This window comes from Hyla sarda, unplaced genomic scaffold, assembly GCF_029499605.1.
Source record: "Hyla sarda isolate aHylSar1 unplaced genomic scaffold, aHylSar1.hap1 scaffold_2575, whole genome shotgun sequence".
Taxonomy (NCBI): Eukaryota; Metazoa; Chordata; class Amphibia; order Anura; family Hylidae; genus Hyla; species Hyla sarda.
This window is the reverse complement of record NW_026609263.1, coordinates 1-22,542: the sequence shown is the minus strand read 5'-3', so window position 1 is coordinate 22,542 and position 22,542 is coordinate 1. Positions and strand designations below refer to the sequence as shown.

General features: G+C 45.8%; 10 non-coding genes across 10 annotated transcripts; all 10 read right to left on the bottom strand.

The window, feature by feature from the left end:
- Positions 1-1,795: 1,795 nt before the first annotated feature.
- LOC130324038 (U2 spliceosomal RNA) lies at positions 1,796-1,986 on the bottom strand. Its single transcript, XR_008869190.1, has one exon. It is a non-coding gene; the product is annotated as a U2 spliceosomal RNA (small nuclear RNA).
- Positions 1,987-4,051: 2,065 nt separating this feature from the next.
- Positions 4,052-4,242, bottom strand: LOC130324033 (U2 spliceosomal RNA). The gene has a single exon (XR_008869185.1). It is a non-coding gene; the product is annotated as a U2 spliceosomal RNA (small nuclear RNA).
- Positions 4,243-6,330: 2,088 nt separating this feature from the next.
- Positions 6,331-6,521, bottom strand: LOC130324037 (U2 spliceosomal RNA). The gene has a single exon (XR_008869189.1). It is a non-coding gene; the product is annotated as a U2 spliceosomal RNA (small nuclear RNA).
- Positions 6,522-8,609: 2,088 nt separating this feature from the next.
- LOC130324036 (U2 spliceosomal RNA) lies at positions 8,610-8,800 on the bottom strand. Its single transcript, XR_008869188.1, has one exon. It is a non-coding gene; the product is annotated as a U2 spliceosomal RNA (small nuclear RNA).
- A 2,082-nt stretch (positions 8,801-10,882) lies between these two features.
- LOC130324035 (U2 spliceosomal RNA) lies at positions 10,883-11,073 on the bottom strand. Its single transcript, XR_008869187.1, has one exon. It is a non-coding gene; the product is annotated as a U2 spliceosomal RNA (small nuclear RNA).
- A 2,100-nt stretch (positions 11,074-13,173) lies between these two features.
- On the bottom strand, positions 13,174-13,364 carry LOC130324034 (U2 spliceosomal RNA). Its single transcript, XR_008869186.1, has one exon. It is a non-coding gene; the product is annotated as a U2 spliceosomal RNA (small nuclear RNA).
- A 2,094-nt stretch (positions 13,365-15,458) lies between these two features.
- On the bottom strand, positions 15,459-15,649 carry LOC130324050 (U2 spliceosomal RNA). The gene has a single exon (XR_008869201.1). It is a non-coding gene; the product is annotated as a U2 spliceosomal RNA (small nuclear RNA).
- Positions 15,650-17,737: 2,088 nt separating this feature from the next.
- LOC130324049 (U2 spliceosomal RNA) lies at positions 17,738-17,928 on the bottom strand. The gene has a single exon (XR_008869200.1). It is a non-coding gene; the product is annotated as a U2 spliceosomal RNA (small nuclear RNA).
- Positions 17,929-20,014: 2,086 nt separating this feature from the next.
- LOC130324048 (U2 spliceosomal RNA) lies at positions 20,015-20,205 on the bottom strand. The gene has a single exon (XR_008869199.1). It is a non-coding gene; the product is annotated as a U2 spliceosomal RNA (small nuclear RNA).
- Positions 20,206-22,293: 2,088 nt separating this feature from the next.
- LOC130324045 (U2 spliceosomal RNA) lies at positions 22,294-22,484 on the bottom strand. Its single transcript, XR_008869196.1, has one exon. It is a non-coding gene; the product is annotated as a U2 spliceosomal RNA (small nuclear RNA).
- Between the last annotated feature and the right edge of the window lie 58 nt (positions 22,485-22,542).

Genomic DNA, 22,542 nt, shown 5'->3' with positions numbered 1-22,542 from the left:
TGCATAGGAAACACACACACAAGCACACACCTACCTTTGTTGCCTGCAGATGCCTCCTTGGCTGTCCCCAAACGGTATCAAACCAACACCCACGGGAAGCTGTAAGCATAGAGGACATGCCTGCACCCCATTGGACTTACCTGTGTGGGTTAAATCCGGGTTATTTGACAACCTATGGCGGTGATGGTTCTGCTCAGGCAGAGCAGTGCTGATGCTCCTCATAAAGCTGTCGCTGCTGTGAAGGTTCTAGGTGACATCACAAATCCCTATGGTTACATACACAACAAAGCTGGGTTGTTGTTGTTTACACTCTGCAAGGCCTGTGGAAGTGAGTGACATCATAGCACTGTAGTTCTGAGGGTTCTAGATGGATGCAACAATCTCCTGTTGCTTCTATGAAGGCCATAATAGACGACATCACCAAACAGCTCCATAGTCACATACACAGCAAAGGAGAGATGTTGTTTACACCTAGTGATGTCAGTGGTATTGAGTGACATCACAGCACAGTGCTAAGGCTCCTGGGCCTGGACACAGCAGCGGCTGCAATATCTCAACGGAGAATACGTTTATATATATGTGTGTGTGTGCGCGTATATATATATATATATATATATATATATATATATATTTCTCCGCCGAAATCACTTTTAAACCCATTTCCACCTTTTTTTCCCTTCTCTTCCTCTTACTTTTTTTTCACGTTTTTTTACGTTTTTCTCCTTTTCGCCTCTTTTCTGGGCGTATTATTCTTCTTTTTCTTCTTTTTTTTCGTCTAATGCATACCCCATCAGTGCAGCAATGCTTATTCAATACCGCCAGCAGATGGAGACACTGGGGGATAATTTTCTAAGGATTTATACAGATTTTTCCTGTCTGAATTTGTCGCACAGAAAGTTGCAGGCCAAATATGTGTGACATTTCTGCGACTTTAGCTTCTAGAGCATTTTTACAACATTATACATAGGTGCTGAATACATAAAAAGCGACTGTTCAGCGACAGACAAGTCGCATCGGCTGAAAGTAGGCCAGAATGTCAGTCCATGTTGGAGCAGGTTTAGATACAGTCTAAAGTATAGATCTCAAAGTCTGTGCACAGAATTTAGCAAGGGCCTCGCACCTTCTGATGCATCAGGTAGGTGCACAATAGCATAGCCTAACCCTCTGTACTTTGGTCTATATTGATGCGGGACATAGACAGCCAGCTGATGACCAATCCATTAGTGCAATGGATGGCTGGAAGCATTTGTCTTTGCCTTTGCAATACCACAGAAGCAATGCATGGTCAATGTACAGCAATGACACACCTGTGTGAACAGCCAGGAGACCCCCCCCCCCCCCATGTTATGTTACATAGTTACATAGTTAGTACGGTCGAAAAAAGACATATGTCCATCAAGTTCAACCAGGGAATTAAGGGGTAGGGGTGTGGCGCGATATTGGGGAAGGGATGAGATTTTATATTTCTTCATAAGCATTAATCTTATTTTGTCAATTAGGAACATTCAGCACCCACCCGCTATCAAGGCAGCTGCCTATCATGTCATGCCCTACCTGCACAGGTGTGCTGGCTACTCAAATGATCCAATTAAGGAGGCCATTTAGTCAGCAGCAGCAGAAGTCCTGTGCCTGGACGCTCCAACAGCGGCCAGACACAAGCAGAAGCAGCAGAAGCAGCAGCACCACCTTTTGTTTTTTGGCTGCAGCAGCAGCAAGGCCCACAGGGCTGGCTAGCTGGCTAGCCAGCAAGCAGGTAGCAATGAAAGTAGGAATCTTTCTTTTTAACCCTGTAAGGGGGTGGTGCACTGTACCCGAAGATACTGCCATATCGGGTCAATGCATAGGGCGACGGAAGCAAGCTTCGAAATCGGCCCCCGTTCTCAAAAATCCATTTAATATATGGTCCCCAGATAGGGGACGTATCAGATATTAAACTGATAAGAACAGATACTACACTTGATCTTAGCCAAAAGGCCGAGAAGCGATAACCGTGAAAGGGGCGGGCCCAACAAGGTCCCCTTCATGGGCACTATCACTGCTTGCTGTCAGGGAGGCTGCCAGACAATTTTCCATGCACACTCTGGGCTGGGGGGCAGTCAACCACCAGTACACACAGCAGAACCTAAACCCATACCATTATTGCTAAGCAGCAAGACAGGGGCCCATTGCACTCCCACGGGGCCTTTTTAAATGCAATCCATAACCCGGATTTGCCAGGAACCCTTCTTACTCCTCCTACTTGCATGTGACACTGGGCTTAGGATCTGCATAGGAAACACACACACAAGCACACACCTACCTTTGTTGCCTGCAGATGCCTCCTTGGCTGTCCCCAAACGGTATCAAACCAACACCCACGGGAAGCTGTAAGCATAGAGGACATGCCTGCACCCCATTGGACTTACCTGTGTGGGTTAAATCCGGGTTATTTGACAACCTATGGCGGTGATGGTTCTGCTCAGGCAGAGCAGTGCTGATGCTCCTCATAAAGCTGTCGCTGCTGTGAAGGTTCTAGGTGACATCACAAATCCCTATGGTTACATACACAACAAAGCTGGGTTGTTGTTGTTTACACTCTGCAAGGCCTGTGGAAGTGAGTGACATCATAGCACTGTAGTTCTGAGGGTTGTTGCTTCTATGAAGGCCATAATAGACGACATCACCAAACAGCTCCATAGTCACATACACAGCAAAGGAGAGATGTTGTTTACACCTAGTGATGTCAGTGGTATTGAGTGACATCACAGCACAGTGCTAAGGCTCCTGGGCCTGGACACAGCTGCGGCTGCAATATCTCAACGGAGAATACGTTTATATATATGTGTGTGTGTGCGCGTATATATATATATATATATATATATATATATATATATATATATATTTCTCCGCCGAAATCACTTTTAAACCCATTTCCACCTTTTTTTCCCTTCTCTTCCTTTTACTTTTTTTTCACGTTTTTTTACGTTTTTCTCCTTTTCGCCTCTTTTCTGGGCGTATTATTCTTCTTTTTCTTCTTTTTTTTCGTCTAATGCATACCCCATCAGTGCAGCAATGCTTATTCAATACCGCCAGCAGATGGAGACACTGGGGGATAATTTTCTAAGGATTTATACTGATTTTTCCTGTCTGAATTTGTCGCACAGAAAGTTGCAGGCCAAATATGTGTGACATTTCTGCGACTTTAGCTTCTAGAGCATTTTTACAACATTATACATAGGTGCTGAATACATAAAAAGCGACTGTTCAGCGACAGACAAGTCGCATCGGCTGAAAGTAGGCCAGAATGTCAGTCCATGTTGGAGCAGGTTTAGATACAGTCTAAAGTATAGATCTCAAAGTCTGTGCACAGAATTTAGCAAGGGCCTCGCACCTTCTGATGCATCAGGTAGGTGCACAATAGCATAGCCTAACCCTCTGTACTTTGGTCTATATTGATGCGGGACATAGACAGCCAGCTGATGACCAATCCATTAGTGCAATGGATGGCTGGAAGCATTTGTCTTTGCCTTTGCAATACCACAGAAGCAATGCATGGTCAATGTACAGCAATGACACACCTGTGTGAACAGCCAGGAGACCCCCCCCATGTTATGTTACATAGTTACATAGTTAGTACGGTCGAAAAAAGACATATGTCCATCAAGTTCAACCAGGGAATTAAGGGGTAGGGGTGTGGCGCGATATTGGGGAAGGGATGAGATTTTATATTTCTTCATAAGCATTAATCTTATTTTGTCAATTAGGAACATTCAGCACCCACCCGCTATCAAGGCAGCTGCCTATCATGTCATGCCCTACCTGCACAGGTGTGCTGGCTACTCAAATGATCCAATTAAGGAGGCCATTTAGTCAGCAGCAGCAGAAGTCCTGTGCCTGGACGCTCCAACAGCGGCCAGACACAAGCAGAAGCAGAAGCAGCAGAAGCAGCAGCAGCACCACCTTTTGTTTTTTGGCTGCAGCAGCAGCAGCAAGGCCCACAGGGCTGGCTAGCTGGCTAGCCAGCAAGCAGGTAGCAATGAAAGTAGGAATCTTTCTTTTTAACCCTGTAAGGGGGTGGTGCACTGTACCCGAAGATACTGCCATATCGGGTCAATGCATAGGGCGACGGAAGCAAGCTTCGAAATTGGCCCCCGTTCTCAAAAATCCATTTAATATATGGTCCCCAGATAGGGGACGTATCAGATATTAAACTGATAAGAACAGATACTACACTTGATCTTAGCCAAAAGGCCGAGAAGCGATAACCGTGAAAGGGGCGGGCCCAACAAGGTCCCCTTCATGGGCACTATCACTGCTTGCTGTCAGGGAGGCTGCCAGACAATTTTCCATGCACACTCTGGGCTGGGGGGCAGTCAACCACCAGTACACACAGCAGAACCTAAACCCATACCATTATTGCTAAGCAGCAAGACAGGGGCCCATTGCACTCCCACGGGGCCTTTTTAAATGCAATCCATAACCCGGATTTGCCAGGAACCCTTCTTACTCCTCCTACTTGCATGTGACACTGGGCTTAGGATCTGCATAGGAAACACACACACAAGCACACACCTACCTTTGTTGCCTGCAGATGCCTCCTTGGCTGTCCCCAAACGGTATCAAACCAACACCCACGGGAAGCTGTAAGCATAGAGGACATGCCTGCACCCCATTGGACTTACCTGTGTGGGTTAAATCCGGGTTATTTGACAACCTATGGCGGTGATGGTTCTGCTCAGGCAGAGCAGTGCTGATGCTCCTCATAAAGCTGTCGCTGCTGTGAAGGTTCTAGGTGACATCACAAATCCCTATGGTTACATACACAACAAAGCTGGGTTGTTGTTGTTTACACTCTGCAAGGCCTGTGGAAGTGAGTGACATCATAGCACTGTAGTTCTGAGGGTTCTAGATGGATGCAACAATCTCCTGTTGCTTCTATGAAGGCCATAATAGACGACATCACCAAACAGCTCCATAGTCACATACACAGCAAAGGAGAGATGTTGTTTACACCTAGTGATGTCAGTGGTATTGAGTGACATCACAGCACAGTGCTAAGGCTCCTGGGCCTGGACACAGCAGCGGCTGCAATATCTCAACGGAGAATACGTTTATATATATGTGTGTGTGTGCGCGTATATATATATATATATATATATATATATATATATATATATATATTTCTCCGCCGAAATCACTTTTAAACCCATTTCCACCTTTTTTTCCCTTCTCTTCCTCTTACTTTTTTTTCACGTTTTTTTACGTTTTTCTCCTTTTCGCCTCTTTTCTGGGCGTATTATTCTTCTTTTTCTTCTTTTTTTTCGTCTAATGCATACCCCATCAGTGCAGCAATGCTTATTCAATACCGCCAGCAGATGGAGACACTGGGGGATAATTTTCTAAGGATTTATACTGATTTTTCCTGTCTGAATTTGTCGCACAGAAAGTTGCAGGCCAAATATGTGTGACATTTCTGCGACTTTAGCTTCTAGAGCATTTTTACAACATTATACATAGGTGCTGAATACATAAAAAGCGACTGTTCAGCGACAGACAAGTCGCATCGGCTGAAAGTAGGCCAGAATGTCAGTCCATGTTGGAGCAGGTTTAGATACAGTCTAAAGTATAGATCTCAAAGTCTGTGCACAGAATTTAGCAAGGGCCTCGCACCTTCTGATGCATCAGGTAGGTGCACAATAGCATAGCCTAACCCTCTGTACTTTGGTCTATATTGATGCGGGACATAGACAGCCAGCTGATGACCAATCCATTAGTGCAATGGATGGCTGGAAGCATTTGTCTTTGCCTTTGCAATACCACAGAAGCAATGCATGGTCAATGTACAGCAATGACACACCTGTGTGAACAGCCAGGAGACCCCCCCCATGTTATGTTACATAGTTACATAGTTAGTACGGTCGAAAAAAGACATATGTCCATCAAGTTCAACCAGGGAATTAAGGGGTAGGGGTGTGGCGCGATATTGGGGAAGGGATGAGATTTTATATTTCTTCATAAGCATTAATCTTATTTTGTCAATTAGGAACATTCAGCACCCACCCGCTATCAAGGCAGCTGCCTATCATGTCATGCCCTACCTGCACAGGTGTGCTGGCTACTCAAATGATCCAATTAAGGAGGCCATTTAGTCAGCAGCAGCAGAAGTCCTGTGCCTGGACGCTCCAACAGCGGCCAGACACAAGCAGAAGCAGAAGCAGCAGAAGCAGCAGCAGCACCACCTTTTGTTTTTTGGCTGCAGCAGCAGCAGCAAGGCCCACAGGGCTGGCTAGCTGGCTAGCCAGCAAGCAGGTAGCAATGAAAGTAGGAATCTTTCTTTTTAACCCTGTAAGGGGGTGGTGCACTGTACCCGAAGATACTGCCATATCGGGTCAATGCATAGGGCGACGGAAGCAAGCTTCGAAATCGGCCCCCGTTCTCAAAAATCCATTTAATATATGGTCCCCAGATAGGGGACGTATCAGATATTAAACTGATAAGAACAGATACTACACTTGATCTTAGCCAAAAGGCCGAGAAGCGATAACCGTGAAAGGGGCGGGCCCAACAAGGTCCCCTTCATGGGCACTATCACTGCTTGCTGTCAGGGAGGCTGCCAGACAATTTTCCATGCACACTCTGGGCTGGGGGGCAGTCAACCACCAGTACACACAGCAGAACCTAAACCCATACCATTATTGCTAAGCAGCAAGACAGGGGCCCATTGCACTCCCACGGGGCCTTTTTAAATGCAATCCATAACCCGGATTTGCCAGGAACCCTTCTTACTCCTCCTACTTGCATGTGACACTGGGCTTAGGATCTGCATAGGAAACACACACACAAGCACACACCTTTGTTGCCTGCAGATGCCTCCTTGGCTGTCCCCAAACGGTATCAAACCAACACCCACGGGAAGCTGTAAGCATAGAGGACATGCCTGCACCCCATTGGACTTACCTGTGTGGGTTAAATCCGGGTTATTTGACAACCTATGGCGGTGATGGTTCTGCTCAGGCAGAGCAGTGCTGATGCTCCTCATAAAGCTGTCGCTGCTGTGAAGGTTCTAGGTGACATCACAAATCCCTATGGTTACATACACAACAAAGCTGGGTTGTTGTTGTTTACACTCTGCAAGGCCTGTGGAAGTGAGTGACATCATAGCACTGTAGTTCTGAGGGTTCTAGATGGATGCAACAATCTCCTGTTGCTTCTATGAAGGCCATAATAGACGACATCACCAAACAGCTCCATAGTCACATACACAGCAAAGGAGAGATGTTGTTTACACCTAGTGATGTCAGTGGTATTGAGTGACATCACAGCACAGTGCTAAGGCTCCTGGGCCTGGACACAGCAGCGGCTGCAATATCTCAACGGAGAATACGTTTATATATATGTGTGTGTGTGCGCGTATATATATATATATATATATATATATATATATATATATATATATATATTTCTCCGCCGAAATCACTTTTAAACCCATTTCCACCTTTTTTTCCCTTCTCTTCCTCTTACTTTTTTTTCACGTTTTTTTACGTTTTTCTCCTTTTCGCCTCTTTTCTGGGCGTATTATTCTTCTTTTTCTTCTTTTTTTTCGTCTAATGCATACCCCATCAGTGCAGCAATGCTTATTCAATACCGCCAGCAGATGGAGACACTGGGGGATAATTTTCTAAGGATTTATACTGATTTTTCCTGTCTGAATTTGTCGCACAGAAAGTTGCAGGCCAAATATGTGTGACATTTCTGCGACTTTAGCTTCTAGAGCATTTTTACAACATTATACATAGGTGCTGAATACATAAAAAGCGACTGTTCAGCGACAGACAAGTCGCATCGGCTGAAAGTAGGCCAGAATGTCAGTCCATGTTGGAGCAGGTTTAGATACAGTCTAAAGTATAGATCTCAAAGTCTGTGCACAGAATTTAGCAAGGGCCTCGCACCTTCTGATGCATCAGGTAGGTGCACAATAGCATAGCCTAACCCTCTGTACTTTGGTCTATATTGATGCGGGACATAGACAGCCAGCTGATGACCAATCCATTAGTGCAATGGATGGCTGGAAGCATTTGTCTTTGCCTTTGCAATACCACAGAAGCAATGCATGGTCAATGTACAGCAATGACACACCTGTGTGAACAGCCAGGAGACCCCCCCCATGTTATGTTACATAGTTACATAGTTAGTACGGTCGAAAAAAGACATATGTCCATCAAGTTCAACCAGGGAATTAAGGGGTAGGGGTGTGGCGCGATATTGGGGAAGGGATGAGATTTTATATTTCTTCATAAGCATTAATCTTATTTTGTCAATTAGGAACATTCAGCACCCACCCGCTATCAAGGCAGCTGCCTATCATGTCATGCCCTACCTGCACAGGTGTGCTGGCTACTCAAATGATCCAATTAAGGAGGCCATTTAGTCAGCAGCAGCAGAAGTCCTGTGCCTGGACGCTCCAACAGCGGCCAGACACAAGCAGAAGCAGAAGCAGCAGAAGCAGCAGCAGCACCACCTTTTGTTTTTTGGCTGCAGCAGCAGCAGCAAGGCCCACAGGGCTGGCTAGCTGGCTAGCCAGCAAGCAGGTAGCAATGAAAGTAGGAATCTTTCTTTTTAACCCTGTAAGGGGGTGGTGCACTGTACCCGAAGATACTGCCATATCGGGTCAATGCATAGGGCGACGGAAGCAAGCTTCGAAATCGGCCCCCGTTCTCAAAAATCCATTTAATATATGGTCCCCAGATAGGGGACGTATCAGATATTAAACTGATAAGAACAGATACTACACTTGATCTTAGCCAAAAGGCCGAGAAGCGATAACCGTGAAAGGGGCGGGCCCAACAAGGTCCCCTTCATGGGCACTATCACTGCTTGCTGTCAGGGAGGCTGCCAGACAATTTTCCATGCACACTCTGGGCTGGGGGGCAGTCAACCACCAGTACACACAGCAGAACCTAAACCCATACCATTATTGCTAAGCAGCAAGACAGGGGCCCATTGCACTCCCACGGGGCCTTTTTAAATGCAATCCATAACCCGGATTTGCCAGGAACCCTTCTTACTCCTCCTACTTGCATGTGACACTGGGCTTAGGATCTGCATAGGAAACACACACACAAGCACACACCTACCTTTGTTGCCTGCAGATGCCTCCTTGGCTGTCCCCAAACGGTATCAAACCAACACCCACGGGAAGCTGTAAGCATAGAGGACATGCCTGCACCCCATTGGACTTACCTGTGTGGGTTAAATCCGGGTTATTTGACAACCTATGGCGGTGATGGTTCTGCTCAGGCAGAGCAGTGCTGATGCTCCTCATAAAGCTGTCGCTGCTGTGAAGGTTCTAGGTGACATCACAAATCCCTATGGTTACATACACAACAAAGCTGGGTTGTTGTTGTTTACACTCTGCAAGGCCTGTGGAAGTGAGTGACATCATAGCACTGTAGTTCTGAGGGTTCTAGATGGATGCAACAATCTCCTGTTGCTTCTATGAAGGCCATAATAGACGACATCACCAAACAGCTCCATAGTCACATACACAGCAAAGGAGAGATGTTGTTTACACCTAGTGATGTCAGTGGTATTGAGTGACATCACAGCACAGTGCTAAGGCTCCTGGGCCTGGACACAGCAGCGGCTGCAATATCTCAACGGAGAATACGTTTATATATATGTGTGTGTGTGCGCGTATATATATATATATATATATATATATATATATATATATTTCTCCGCCGAAATCACTTTTAAACCCATTTCCACCTTTTTTTCCCTTCTCTTCCTCTTACTTTTTTTTCACGTTTTTTTACGTTTTTCTCCTTTTCGCCTCTTTTCTGGGCGTATTATTCTTCTTTTTCTTCTTTTTTTTCGTCTAATGCATACCCCATCAGTGCAGCAATGCTTATTCAATACCGCCAGCAGATGGAGACACTGGGGGATAATTTTCTAAGGATTTATACTGATTTTTCCTGTCTGAATTTGTCGCACAGAAAGTTGCAGGCCAAATATGTGTGACATTTCTGCGACTTTAGCTTCTAGAGCATTTTTACAACATTATACATAGGTGCTGAATACATAAAAAGCGACTGTTCAGCGACAGACAAGTCGCATCGGCTGAAAGTAGGCCAGAATGTCAGTCCATGTTGGAGCAGGTTTAGATACAGTCTAAAGTATAGATCTCAAAGTCTGTGCACAGAATTTAGCAAGGGCCTCGCACCTTCTGATGCATCAGGTAGGTGCACAATAGCATAGCCTAACCCTCTGTACTTTGGTCTATATTGATGCGGGACATAGACAGCCAGCTGATGACCAATCCATTAGTGCAATGGATGGCTGGAAGCATTTGTCTTTGCCTTTGCAATACCACAGAAGCAATGCATGGTCAATGTACAGCAATGACACACCTGTGTGAACAGCCAGGAGACCCCCCCCATGTTATGTTACATAGTTACATAGTTAGTACGGTCGAAAAAAGACATATGTCCATCAAGTTCAACCAGGGAATTAAGGGGTAGGGGTGTGGCGCGATATTGGGGAAGGGATGAGATTTTATATTTCTTCATAAGCATTAATCTTATTTTGTCAATTAGGAACATTCAGCACCCACCCGCTATCAAGGCAGCTGCCTATCATGTCATGCCCTACCTGCACAGGTGTGCTGGCTACTCAAATGATCCAATTAAGGAGGCCATTTAGTCAGCAGCAGCAGAAGTCCTGTGCCTGGACGCTCCAACAGCGGCCAGACACAAGCAGAAGCAGAAGCAGCAGAAGCAGCAGCAGCACCACCTTTTGTTTTTTGGCTGCAGCAGCAGCAGCAAGGCCCACAGGGCTGGCTAGCTGGCTAGCCAGCAAGCAGGTAGCAATGAAAGTAGGAATCTTTCTTTTTAACCCTGTAAGGGGGTGGTGCACTGTACCCGAAGATACTGCCATATCGGGTCAATGCATAGGGCGACGGAAGCAAGCTTCGAAATCGGCCCCCGTTCTCAAAAATCCATTTAATATATGGTCCCCAGATAGGGGACGTATCAGATATTAAACTGATAAGAACAGATACTACACTTGATCTTAGCCAAAAGGCCGAGAAGCGATAACCGTGAAAGGGGCGGGCCCAACAAGGTCCCCTTCATGGGCACTATCACTGCTTGCTGTCAGGGAGGCTGCCAGACAATTTTCCATGCACACTCTGGGCTGGGGGGCAGTCAACCACCAGTACACACAGCAGAACCTAAACCCATACCATTATTGCTAAGCAGCAAGACAGGGGCCCATTGCACTCCCACGGGGCCTTTTTAAATGCAATCCATAACCCGGATTTGCCAGGAACCCTTCTTACTCCTCCTACTTGCATGTGACACTGGGCTTAGGATCTGCATAGGAAACACACACACAAGCACACACCTACCTTTGTTGCCTGCAGATGCCTCCTTGGCTGTCCCCAAACGGTATCAAACCAACACCCACGGGAAGCTGTAAGCATAGAGGACATGCCTGCACCCCATTGGACTTACCTGTGTGGGTTAAATCCGGGTTATTTGACAACCTATGGCGGTGATGGTTCTGCTCAGGCAGAGCAGTGCTGATGCTCCTCATAAAGCTGTCGCTGCTGTGAAGGTTCTAGGTGACATCACAAATCCCTATGGTTACATACACAACAAAGCTGGGTTGTTGTTGTTTACACTCTGCAAGGCCTGTGGAAGTGAGTGACATCATAGCACTGTAGTTCTGAGGGTTCTAGATGGATGCAACAATCTCCTGTTGCTTCTATGAAGGCCATAATAGACGACATCACCAAACAGCTCCATAGTCACATACACAGCAAAGGAGAGATGTTGTTTACACCTAGTGATGTCAGTGGTATTGAGTGACATCACAGCACAGTGCTAAGGCTCCTGGGCCTGGACACAGCAGCGGCTGCAATATCTCAACGGAGAATACGTTTATATATATGTGTGTGTGTGCGCGTATATATATATATATATATATATATATATATATATATATATATATATATATATATATTTCTCCGCCGAAATCACTTTTAAACCCATTTCCACCTTTTTTTCCCTTCTCTTCCTCTTACTTTTTTTTCACGTTTTTTTACGTTTTTCTCCTTTTCGCCTCTTTTCTGGGCGTATTATTCTTCTTTTTCTTCTTTTTTTTCGTCTAATGCATACCCCATCAGTGCAGCAATGCTTATTCAATACCGCCAGCAGATGGAGACACTGGGGGATAATTTTCTAAGGATTTATACTGATTTTTCCTGTCTGAATTTGTCGCACAGAAAGTTGCAGGCCAAATATGTGTGACATTTCTGCGACTTTAGCTTCTAGAGCATTTTTACAACATTATACATAGGTGCTGAATACATAAAAAGCGACTGTTCAGCGACAGACAAGTCGCATCGGCTGAAAGTAGGCCAGAATGTCAGTCCATGTTGGAGCAGGTTTAGATACAGTCTAAAGTATAGATCTCAAAGTCTGTGCACAGAATTTAGCAAGGGCCTCGCACCTTCTGATGCATCAGGTAGGTGCACAATAGCATAGCCTAACCCTCTGTACTTTGGTCTATATTGATGCGGGACATAGACAGCCAGCTGATGACCAATCCATTAGTGCAATGGATGGCTGGAAGCATTTGTCTTTGCCTTTGCAATACCACAGAAGCAATGCATGGTCAATGTACAGCAATGACACACCTGTGTGAACAGCCAGGAGACCCCCCCCATGTTATGTTACATAGTTACATAGTTAGTACGGTCGAAAAAAGACATATGTCCATCAAGTTCAACCAGGGAATTAAGGGGTAGGGGTGTGGCGCGATATTGGGGAAGGGATGAGATTTTATATTTCTTCATAAGCATTAATCTTATTTTGTCAATTAGGAACATTCAGCACCCACCCGCTATCAAGGCAGCTGCCTATCATGTCATGCCCTACCTGCACAGGTGTGCTGGCTACTCAAATGATCCAATTAAGGAGGCCATTTAGTCAGCAGCAGCAGAAGTCCTGTGCCTGGACGCTCCAACAGCGGCCAGACACAAGCAGAAGCAGAAGCAGCAGAAGCAGCAGCAGCACCACCTTTTGTTTTTTGGCTGCAGCAGCAGCAGCAAGGCCCACAGGGCTGGCTAGCTGGCTAGCCAGCAAGCAGGTAGCAATGAAAGTAGGAATCTTTCTTTTTAACCCTGTAAGGGGGTGGTGCACTGTACCCGAAGATACTGCCATATCGGGTCAATGCATAGGGCGACGGAAGCAAGCTTCGAAATCGGCCCCCGTTCTCAAAAATCCATTTAATATATGGTCCCCAGATAGGGGACGTATCAGATATTAAACTGATAAGAACAGATACTACACTTGATCTTAGCCAAAAGGCCGAGAAGCGATAACCGTGAAAGGGGCGGGCCCAACAAGGTCCCCTTCATGGGCACTATCACTGCTTGCTGTCAGGGAGGCTGCCAGACAATTTTCCATGCACACTCTGGGCTGGGGGGCAGTCAACCACCAGTACACACAGCAGAACCTAAACCCATACCATTATTGCTAAGCAGCAAGACAGGGGCCCATTGCACTCCCACGGGGCCTTTTTAAATGCAATCCATAACCCGGATTTGCCAGGAACCCTTCTTACTCCTCCTACTTGCATGTGACACTGGGCTTAGGATCTGCATAGGAAACACACACACAAGCACACACCTACCTTTGTTGCCTGCAGATGCCTCCTTGGCTGTCCCCAAACGGTATCAAACCAACACCCACGGGAAGCTGTAAGCATAGAGGACATGCCTGCACCCCATTGGACTTACCTGTGTGGGTTAAATCCGGGTTATTTGACAACCTATGGCGGTGATGGTTCTGCTCAGGCAGAGCAGTGCTGATGCTCCTCATAAAGCTGTCGCTGCTGTGAAGGTTCTAGGTGACATCACAAATCCCTATGGTTACATACACAACAAAGCTGGGTTGTTGTTGTTTACACTCTGCAAGGCCTGTGGAAGTGAGTGACATCATAGCACTGTAGTTCTGAGGGTTCTAGATGGATGCAACAATCTCCTGTTGCTTCTATGAAGGCCATAATAGACGACATCACCAAACAGCTCCATAGTCACATACACAGCAAAGGAGAGATGTTGTTTACACCTAGTGATGTCAGTGGTATTGAGTGACATCACAGCACAGTGCTAAGGCTCCTGGGCCTGGACACAGCAGCGGCTGCAATATCTCAACGGAGAATACGTTTATATATATGTGTGTGTGTGCGCGTATATATATATATATATATATATATATATATATATATATATATATTTCTCCGCCGAAATCACTTTTAAACCCATTTCCACCTTTTTTTCCCTTCTCTTCCTCTTACTTTTTTTTCACGTTTTTTTACGTTTTTCTCCTTTTCGCCTCTTTTCTGGGCGTATTATTCTTCTTTTTCTTCTTTTTTTTCGTCTAATGCATACCCCATCAGTGCAGCAATGCTTATTCAATACCGCCAGCAGATGGAGACACTGGGGGATAATTTTCTAAGGATTTATACTGATTTTTCCTGTCTGAATTTGTCGCACAGAAAGTTGCAGGCCAAATATGTGTGACATTTCTGCGACTTTAGCTTCTAGAGCATTTTTACAACATTATACATAGGTGCTGAATACATAAAAAGCGACTGTTCAGCGACAGACAAGTCGCATCGGCTGAAAGTAGGCCAGAATGTCAGTCCATGTTGGAGCAGGTTTAGATACAGTCTAAAGTATAGATCTCAAAGTCTGTGCACAGAATTTAGCAAGGGCCTCGCACCTTCTGATGCATCAGGTAGGTGCACAATAGCATAGCCTAACCCTCTGTACTTTGGTCTATATTGATGCGGGACATAGACAGCCAGCTGATGACCAATCCATTAGTGCAATGGATGGCTGGAAGCATTTGTCTTTGCCTTTGCAATACCACAGAAGCAATGCATGGTCAATGTACAGCAATGACACACCTGTGTGAACAGCCAGGAGACCCCCCCCATGTTATGTTACATAGTTACATAGTTAGTACGGTCGAAAAAAGACATATGTCCATCAAGTTCAACCAGGGAATTAAGGGGTAGGGGTGTGGCGCGATATTGGGGAAGGGATGAGATTTTATATTTCTTCATAAGCATTAATCTTATTTTGTCAATTAGGAACATTCAGCACCCACCCGCTATCAAGGCAGCTGCCTATCATGTCATGCCCTACCTGCACAGGTGTGCTGGCTACTCAAATGATCCAATTAAGGAGGCCATTTAGTCAGCAGCAGCAGAAGTCCCGTGCCTGGACGCTCCAACAGCGGCCAGACACAAGCAGAAGCAGAAGCAGAAGCAGCAGAAGCAGCAGCAGCACCACCTTTTGTTTTTTGGCTGCAGCAGCAGCAGCAAGGCCCACAGGGCTGGCTAGCTGGCTAGCCAGCAAGCAGGTAGCAATGAAAGTAGGAATCTTTCTTTTTAACCCTGTAAGGGGGTGGTGCACTGTACCCGAAGATACTGCCATATCGGGTCAATGCATAGGGCGACGGAAGCAAGCTTCGAAATCGGCCCCCGTTCTCAAAAATCCATTTAATATATGGTCCCCAGATAGGGGACGTATCAGATATTAAACTGATAAGAACAGATACTACACTTGATCTTAGCCAAAAGGCCGAGAAGCGATAACCGTGAAAGGGGCGGGCCCAACAAGGTCCCCTTCATGGGCACTATCACTGCTTGCTGTCAGGGAGGCTGCCAGACAATTTTCCATGCACACTCTGGGCTGGGGGGCAGTCAACCACCAGTACACACAGCAGAACCTAAACCCATACCATTATTGCTAAGCAGCAAGACAGGGGCCCATTGCACTCCCACGGGGCCTTTTTAAATGCAATCCATAACCCGGATTTGCCAGGAACCCTTCTTACTCCTCCTACTTGCATGTGACACTGGGCTTAGGATCTGCATAGGAAACACACACACAAGCACACACCTACCTTTGTTGCCTGCAGATGCCTCCTTGGCTGTCCCCAAACGGTATCAAACCAACACCCACGGGAAGCTGTAAGCATAGAGGACATGCCTGCACCCCATTGGACTTACCTGTGTGGGTTAAATCCGGGTTATTTGACAACCTATGGCGGTGATGGTTCTGCTCAGGCAGAGCAGTGCTGATGCTCCTCATAAAGCTGTCGCTGCTGTGAAGGTTCTAGGTGACATCACAAATCCCTATGGTTACATACACAACAAAGCTGGGTTGTTGTTGTTTACACTCTGCAAGGCCTGTGGAAGTGAGTGACATCATAGCACTGTAGTTCTGAGGGTTCTAGATGGATGCAACAATCTCCTGTTGCTTCTATGAAGGCCATAATAGACGACATCACCAAACAGCTCCATAGTCACATACACAGCAAAGGAGAGATGTTGTTTACACCTAGTGATGTCAGTGGTATTGAGTGACATCACAGCACAGTGCTAAGGCTCCTGGGCCTGGACACAGCAGCGGCTGCAATATCTCAACGGAGAATACGTTTATATATATGTGTGTGTGTGCGCGTATATATATATATATATATATATATATATATATATATATATATATTTCTCCGCCGAAATCACTTTTAAACCCATTTCCACCTTTTTTTCCCTTCTCTTCCTCTTACTTTTTTTTCACGTTTTTTTACGTTTTTCTCCTTTTCGCCTCTTTTCTGGGCGTATTATTCTTCTTTTTCTTCTTTTTTTTCGTCTAATGCATACCCCATCAGTGCAGCAATGCTTATTCAATACCGCCAGCAGATGGAGACACTGGGGGATAATTTTCTAAGGATTTATACTGATTTTTCCTGTCTGAATTTGTCGCACAGAAAGTTGCAGGCCAAATATGTGTGACATTTCTGCGACTTTAGCTTCTAGAGCATTTTTACAACATTATACATAGGTGCTGAATACATAAAAAGCGACTGTTCAGCGACAGACAAGTCGCATCGGCTGAAAGTAGGCCAGAATGTCAGTCCATGTTGGAGCAGGTTTAGATACAGTCTAAAGTATAGATCTCAAAGTCTGTGCACAGAATTTAGCAAGGGCCTCGCACCTTCTGATGCATCAGGTAGGTGCACAATAGCATAGCCTAACCCTCTGTACTTTGGTCTATATTGATGCGGGACATAGACAGCCAGCTGATGACCAATCCATTAGTGCAATGGATGGCTGGAAGCATTTGTCTTTGCCTTTGCAATACCACAGAAGCAATGCATGGTCAATGTACAGCAATGACACACCTGTGTGAACAGCCAGGAGACCCCCCCCATGTTATGTTACATAGTTACATAGTTAGTACGGTCGAAAAAAGACATATGTCCATCAAGTTCAACCAGGGAATTAAGGGGTAGGGGTGTGGCGCGATATTGGGGAAGGGATGAGATTTTATATTTCTTCATAAGCATTAATCTTATTTTGTCAATTAGGAACATTCAGCACCCACCCGCTATCAAGGCAGCTGCCTATCATGTCATGCCCTACCTGCACAGGTGTGCTGGCTACTCAAATGATCCAATTAAGGAGGCCATTTAGTCAGCAGCAGCAGAAGTCCTGTGCCTGGACGCTCCAACAGCGGCCAGACACAAGCAGAAGCAGAAGCAGCAGAAGCAGCAGCAGCACCACCTTTTGTTTTTTGGCTGCAGCAGCAGCAGCAAGGCCCACAGGGCTGGCTAGCTGGCTAGCCAGCAAGCAGGTAGCAATGAAAGTAGGAATCTTTCTTTTTAACCCTGTAAGGGGGTGGTGCACTGTACCCGAAGATACTGCCATATCGGGTCAATGCATAGGGCGACGGAAGCAAGCTTCGAAATCGGCCCCCGTTCTCAAAAATCCATTTAATATATGGTCCCCAGATAGGGGACGTATCAGATATTAAACTGATAAGAACAGATACTACACTTGATCTTAGCCAAAAGGCCGAGAAGCGATAACCGTGAAAGGGGCGGGCCCAACAAGGTCCCCTTCATGGGCACTATCACTGCTTGCTGTCAGGGAGGCTGCCAGACAATTTTCCATGCACACTCTGGGCTGGGGGGCAGTCAACCACCAGTACACACAGCAGAACCTAAACCCATACCATTATTGCTAAGCAGCAAGACAGGGGCCCATTGCACTCCCACGGGGCCTTTTTAAATGCAATCCATAACCCGGATTTGCCAGGAACCCTTCTTACTCCTCCTACTTGCATGTGACACTGGGCTTAGGATCTGCATAGGAAACACACACACAAGCACACACCTACCTTTGTTGCCTGCAGATGCCTCCTTGGCTGTCCCCAAACGGTATCAAACCAACACCCACGGGAAGCTGTAAGCATAGAGGACATGCCTGCACCCCATTGGACTTACCTGTGTGGGTTAAATCCGGGTTATTTGACAACCTATGGCGGTGATGGTTCTGCTCAGGCAGAGCAGTGCTGATGCTCCTCATAAAGCTGTCGCTGCTGTGAAGGTTCTAGGTGACATCACAAATCCCTATGGTTACATACACAACAAAGCTGGGTTGTTGTTGTTTACACTCTGCAAGGCCTGTGGAAGTGAGTGACATCATAGCACTGTAGTTCTGAGGGTTCTAGATGGATGCAACAATCTCCTGTTGCTTCTATGAAGGCCATAATAGACGACATCACCAAACAGCTCCATAGTCACATACACAGCAAAGGAGAGATGTTGTTTACACCTAGTGATGTCAGTGGTATTGAGTGACATCACAGCACAGTGCTAAGGCTCCTGGGCCTGGACACAGCAGCGGCTGCAATATCTCAACGGAGAATACGTTTATATATATGTGTGTGTGTGCGCGTATATATATATATATATATATATATATATATATATATATATATTTCTCCGCCGAAATCACTTTTAAACCCATTTCCACCTTTTTTTCCCTTCTCTTCCTCTTACTTTTTTTTCACGTTTTTTTACGTTTTTCTCCTTTTCGCCTCTTTTCTGGGCGTATTATTCTTCTTTTTCTTCTTTTTTTTCGTCTAATGCATACCCCATCAGTGCAGCAATGCTTATTCAATACCGCCAGCAGATGGAGACACTGGGGGATAATTTTCTAAGGATTTATACTGATTTTTCCTGTCTGAATTTGTCGCACAGAAAGTTGCAGGCCAAATATGTGTGACATTTCTGCGACTTTAGCTTCTAGAGCATTTTTACAACATTATACATAGGTGCTGAATACATAAAAAGCGACTGTTCAGCGACAGACAAGTCGCATCGGCTGAAAGTAGGCCAGAATGTCAGTCCATGTTGGAGCAGGTTTAGATACAGTCTAAAGTATAGATCTCAAAGTCTGTGCACAGAATTTAGCAAGGGCCTCGCACCTTCTGATGCATCAGGTAGGTGCACAATAGCATAGCCTAACCCTCTGTACTTTGGTCTATATTGATGCGGGACATAGACAGCCAGCTGATGACCAATCCATTAGTGCAATGGATGGCTGGAAGCATTTGTCTTTGCCTTTGCAATACCACAGAAGCAATGCATGGTCAATGTACAGCAATGACACACCTGTGTGAACAGCCAGGAGACCCCCCCCATGTTATGTTACATAGTTACATAGTTAGTACGGTCGAAAAAAGACATATGTCCATCAAGTTCAACCAGGGAATTAAGGGGTAGGGGTGTGGCGCGATATTGGGGAAGGGATGAGATTTTATATTTCTTCATAAGCATTAATCTTATTTTGTCAATTAGGAACATTCAGCACCCACCCGCTATCAAGGCAGCTGCCTATCATGTCATGCCCTACCTGCACAGGTGTGCTGGCTACTCAAATGATCCAATTAAGGAGGCCATTTAGTCAGCAGCAGCAGAAGTCCTGTGCCTGGACGCTCCAACAGCGGCCAGACACAAGCAGAAGCAGAAGCAGCAGAAGCAGCAGCAGCACCACCTTTTGTTTTTTGGCTGCAGCAGCAGCAGCAAGGCCCACAGGGCTGGCTAGCTGGCTAGCCAGCAAGCAGGTAGCAATGAAAGTAGGAATCTTTCTTTTTAACCCTGTAAGGGGGTGGTGCACTGTACCCGAAGATACTGCCATATCGGGTCAATGCATAGGGCGACGGAAGCAAGCTTCGAAATCGGCCCCCGTTCTCAAAAATCCATTTAATATATGGTCCCCAGATAGGGGACGTATCAGATATTAAACTGATAAGAACAGATACTACACTTGATCTTAGCCAAAAGGCCGAGAAGCGATAACCGTGAAAGGGGCGGGCCCAACAAGGTCCCCTTCATGGGCACTATCACTGCTTGCTGTCAGGGAGGCTGCCAGACAATTTTCCATGCACACTCTGGGCTGGGGGGCAGTCAACCACCAGTACACACAGCAGAACCTAAACCCATACCATTATTGCTAAGCAGCAAGACAGGGGCCCATTGCACTCCCACGGGGCCTTTTTAAATGCAATCCATAACCCGGATTTGCCAGGAACCCTTCTTACTCCTCCTACTTGCATGTGACACTGGGCTTAGGATCTGCATAGGAAACACACACACAAGCACACACCTACCTTTGTTGCCTGCAGATGCCTCCTTGGCTGTCCCCAAACGGTATCAAACCAACACCCACGGGAAGCTGTAAGCATAGAGGACATGCCTGCACCCCATTGGACTTACCTGTGTGGGTTAAATCCGGGTTATTTGACAACCTATGGCGGTGATGGTTCTGCTCAGGCAGAGCAGTGCTGATGCTCCTCATAAAGCTGTCGCTGCTGTGAAGGTTCTAGGTGACATCACAAATCCCTATGGTTACATACACAACAAAGCTGGGTTGTTGTTGTTTACACTCTGCAAGGCCTGTGGAAGTGAGTGACATCATAGCACTGTAGTTCTGAGGGTTCTAGATGGATGCAACAATCTCCTGTTGCTTCTATGAAGGCCATAATAGACGACATCACCAAACAGCTCCATAGTCACATACACAGCAAAGGAGAGATGTTGTTTACACCTAGTGATGTCAGTGGTATTGAGTGACATCACAGCACAGTGCTAAGGCTCCTGGGCCTGGACACAGCAGCGGCTGCAATATCTCAACGGAGAATACGTTTATATATATGTGTGTGTGTGCGCGTATATATATATATATATATATATATATATATATATATATATATATTTCTCCGCCGAAATCACTTTTAAACCCATTTCCACCTTTTTTTCCCTTCTCTTCCTCTTACTTTTTTTTCACGTTTTTTTACGTTTTTCTCCTTTTCGCCTCTTTTCTGGGCGTATTATTCTTCTTTTTCTTCTTTTTTTTCGTCTAATGCATACCCCATCAGTGCAGCAATGCTTATTCAATACCGCCAGCAGATGGAGACACTGGGGGATAATTTTCTAAGGATTTATACTGATTTTTCCTGTCTGAATTTGTCGCACAGAAAGTTGCAGGCCAAATATGTGTGACATTTCTGCGACTTTAGCTTCTAGAGCATTTTTACAACATTATACATAGGTGCTGAATACATAAAAAGCGACTGTTCAGCGACAGACAAGTCGCATCGGCTGAAAGTAGGCCAGAATGTCAGTCCATGTTGGAGCAGGTTTAGATACAGTCTAAAGTATAGATCTCAAAGTCTGTGCACAGAATTTAGCAAGGGCCTCGCACCTTCTGATGCATCAGGTAGGTGCACAATAGCATAGCCTAACCCTCTGTACTTTGGTCTATATTGATGCGGGACATAGACAGCCAGCTGATGACCAATCCATTAGTGCAATGGATGGCTGGAAGCATTTGTCTTTGCCTTTGCAATACCACAGAAGCAATGCATGGTCAATGTACAGCAATGACACACCTGTGTGAACAGCCAGGAGACCCCCCCCATGTTATGTTACATAGTTACATAGTTAGTACGGTCGAAAAAAGATATATGTCCATCAAGTTCAACCAGGGAATTAAGGGGTAGGGGTGTGGCGCGATATTGGGGAAGGGATGAGATTTTATATTTCTTCATAAGCATTAATCTTATTTTGTCAATTAGGAACATTCAGCACCCACCCGCTATCAAGGCAGCTGCCTATCATGTCATGCCCTACCTGCACAGGTGTGCTGGCTACTCAAATGATCCAATTAAGGAGGCCATTTAGTCAGCAGCAGCAGAAGTCCTGTGCCTGGACGCTCCAACAGCGGCCAGACACAAGCAGAAGCAGAAGCAGCAGAAGCAGCAGCAGCACCACCTTTTGTTTTTTGGCTGCAGCAGCAGCAGCAAGGCCCACAGGGCTGGCTAGCTGGCTAGCCAGCAAGCAGGTAGCAATGAAAGTAGGAATCTTTCTTTTTAACCCTGTAAGGGGGTGGTGCACTGTACCCGAAGATACTGCCATATCGGGTCAATGCATAGGGCGACGGAAGCAAGCTTCGAAATCGGCCCCCGTTCTCAAAAATCCATTTAATATATGGTCCCCAGATAGGGGACGTATCAGATATTAAACTGATAAGAACAGATACTACACTTGATCTTAGCCAAAAGGCCGAGAAGCGATAACCGTGAAAGGGGCGGGCCCAACAAGGTCCCCTTCATGGGCACTATCACTGCTTGCT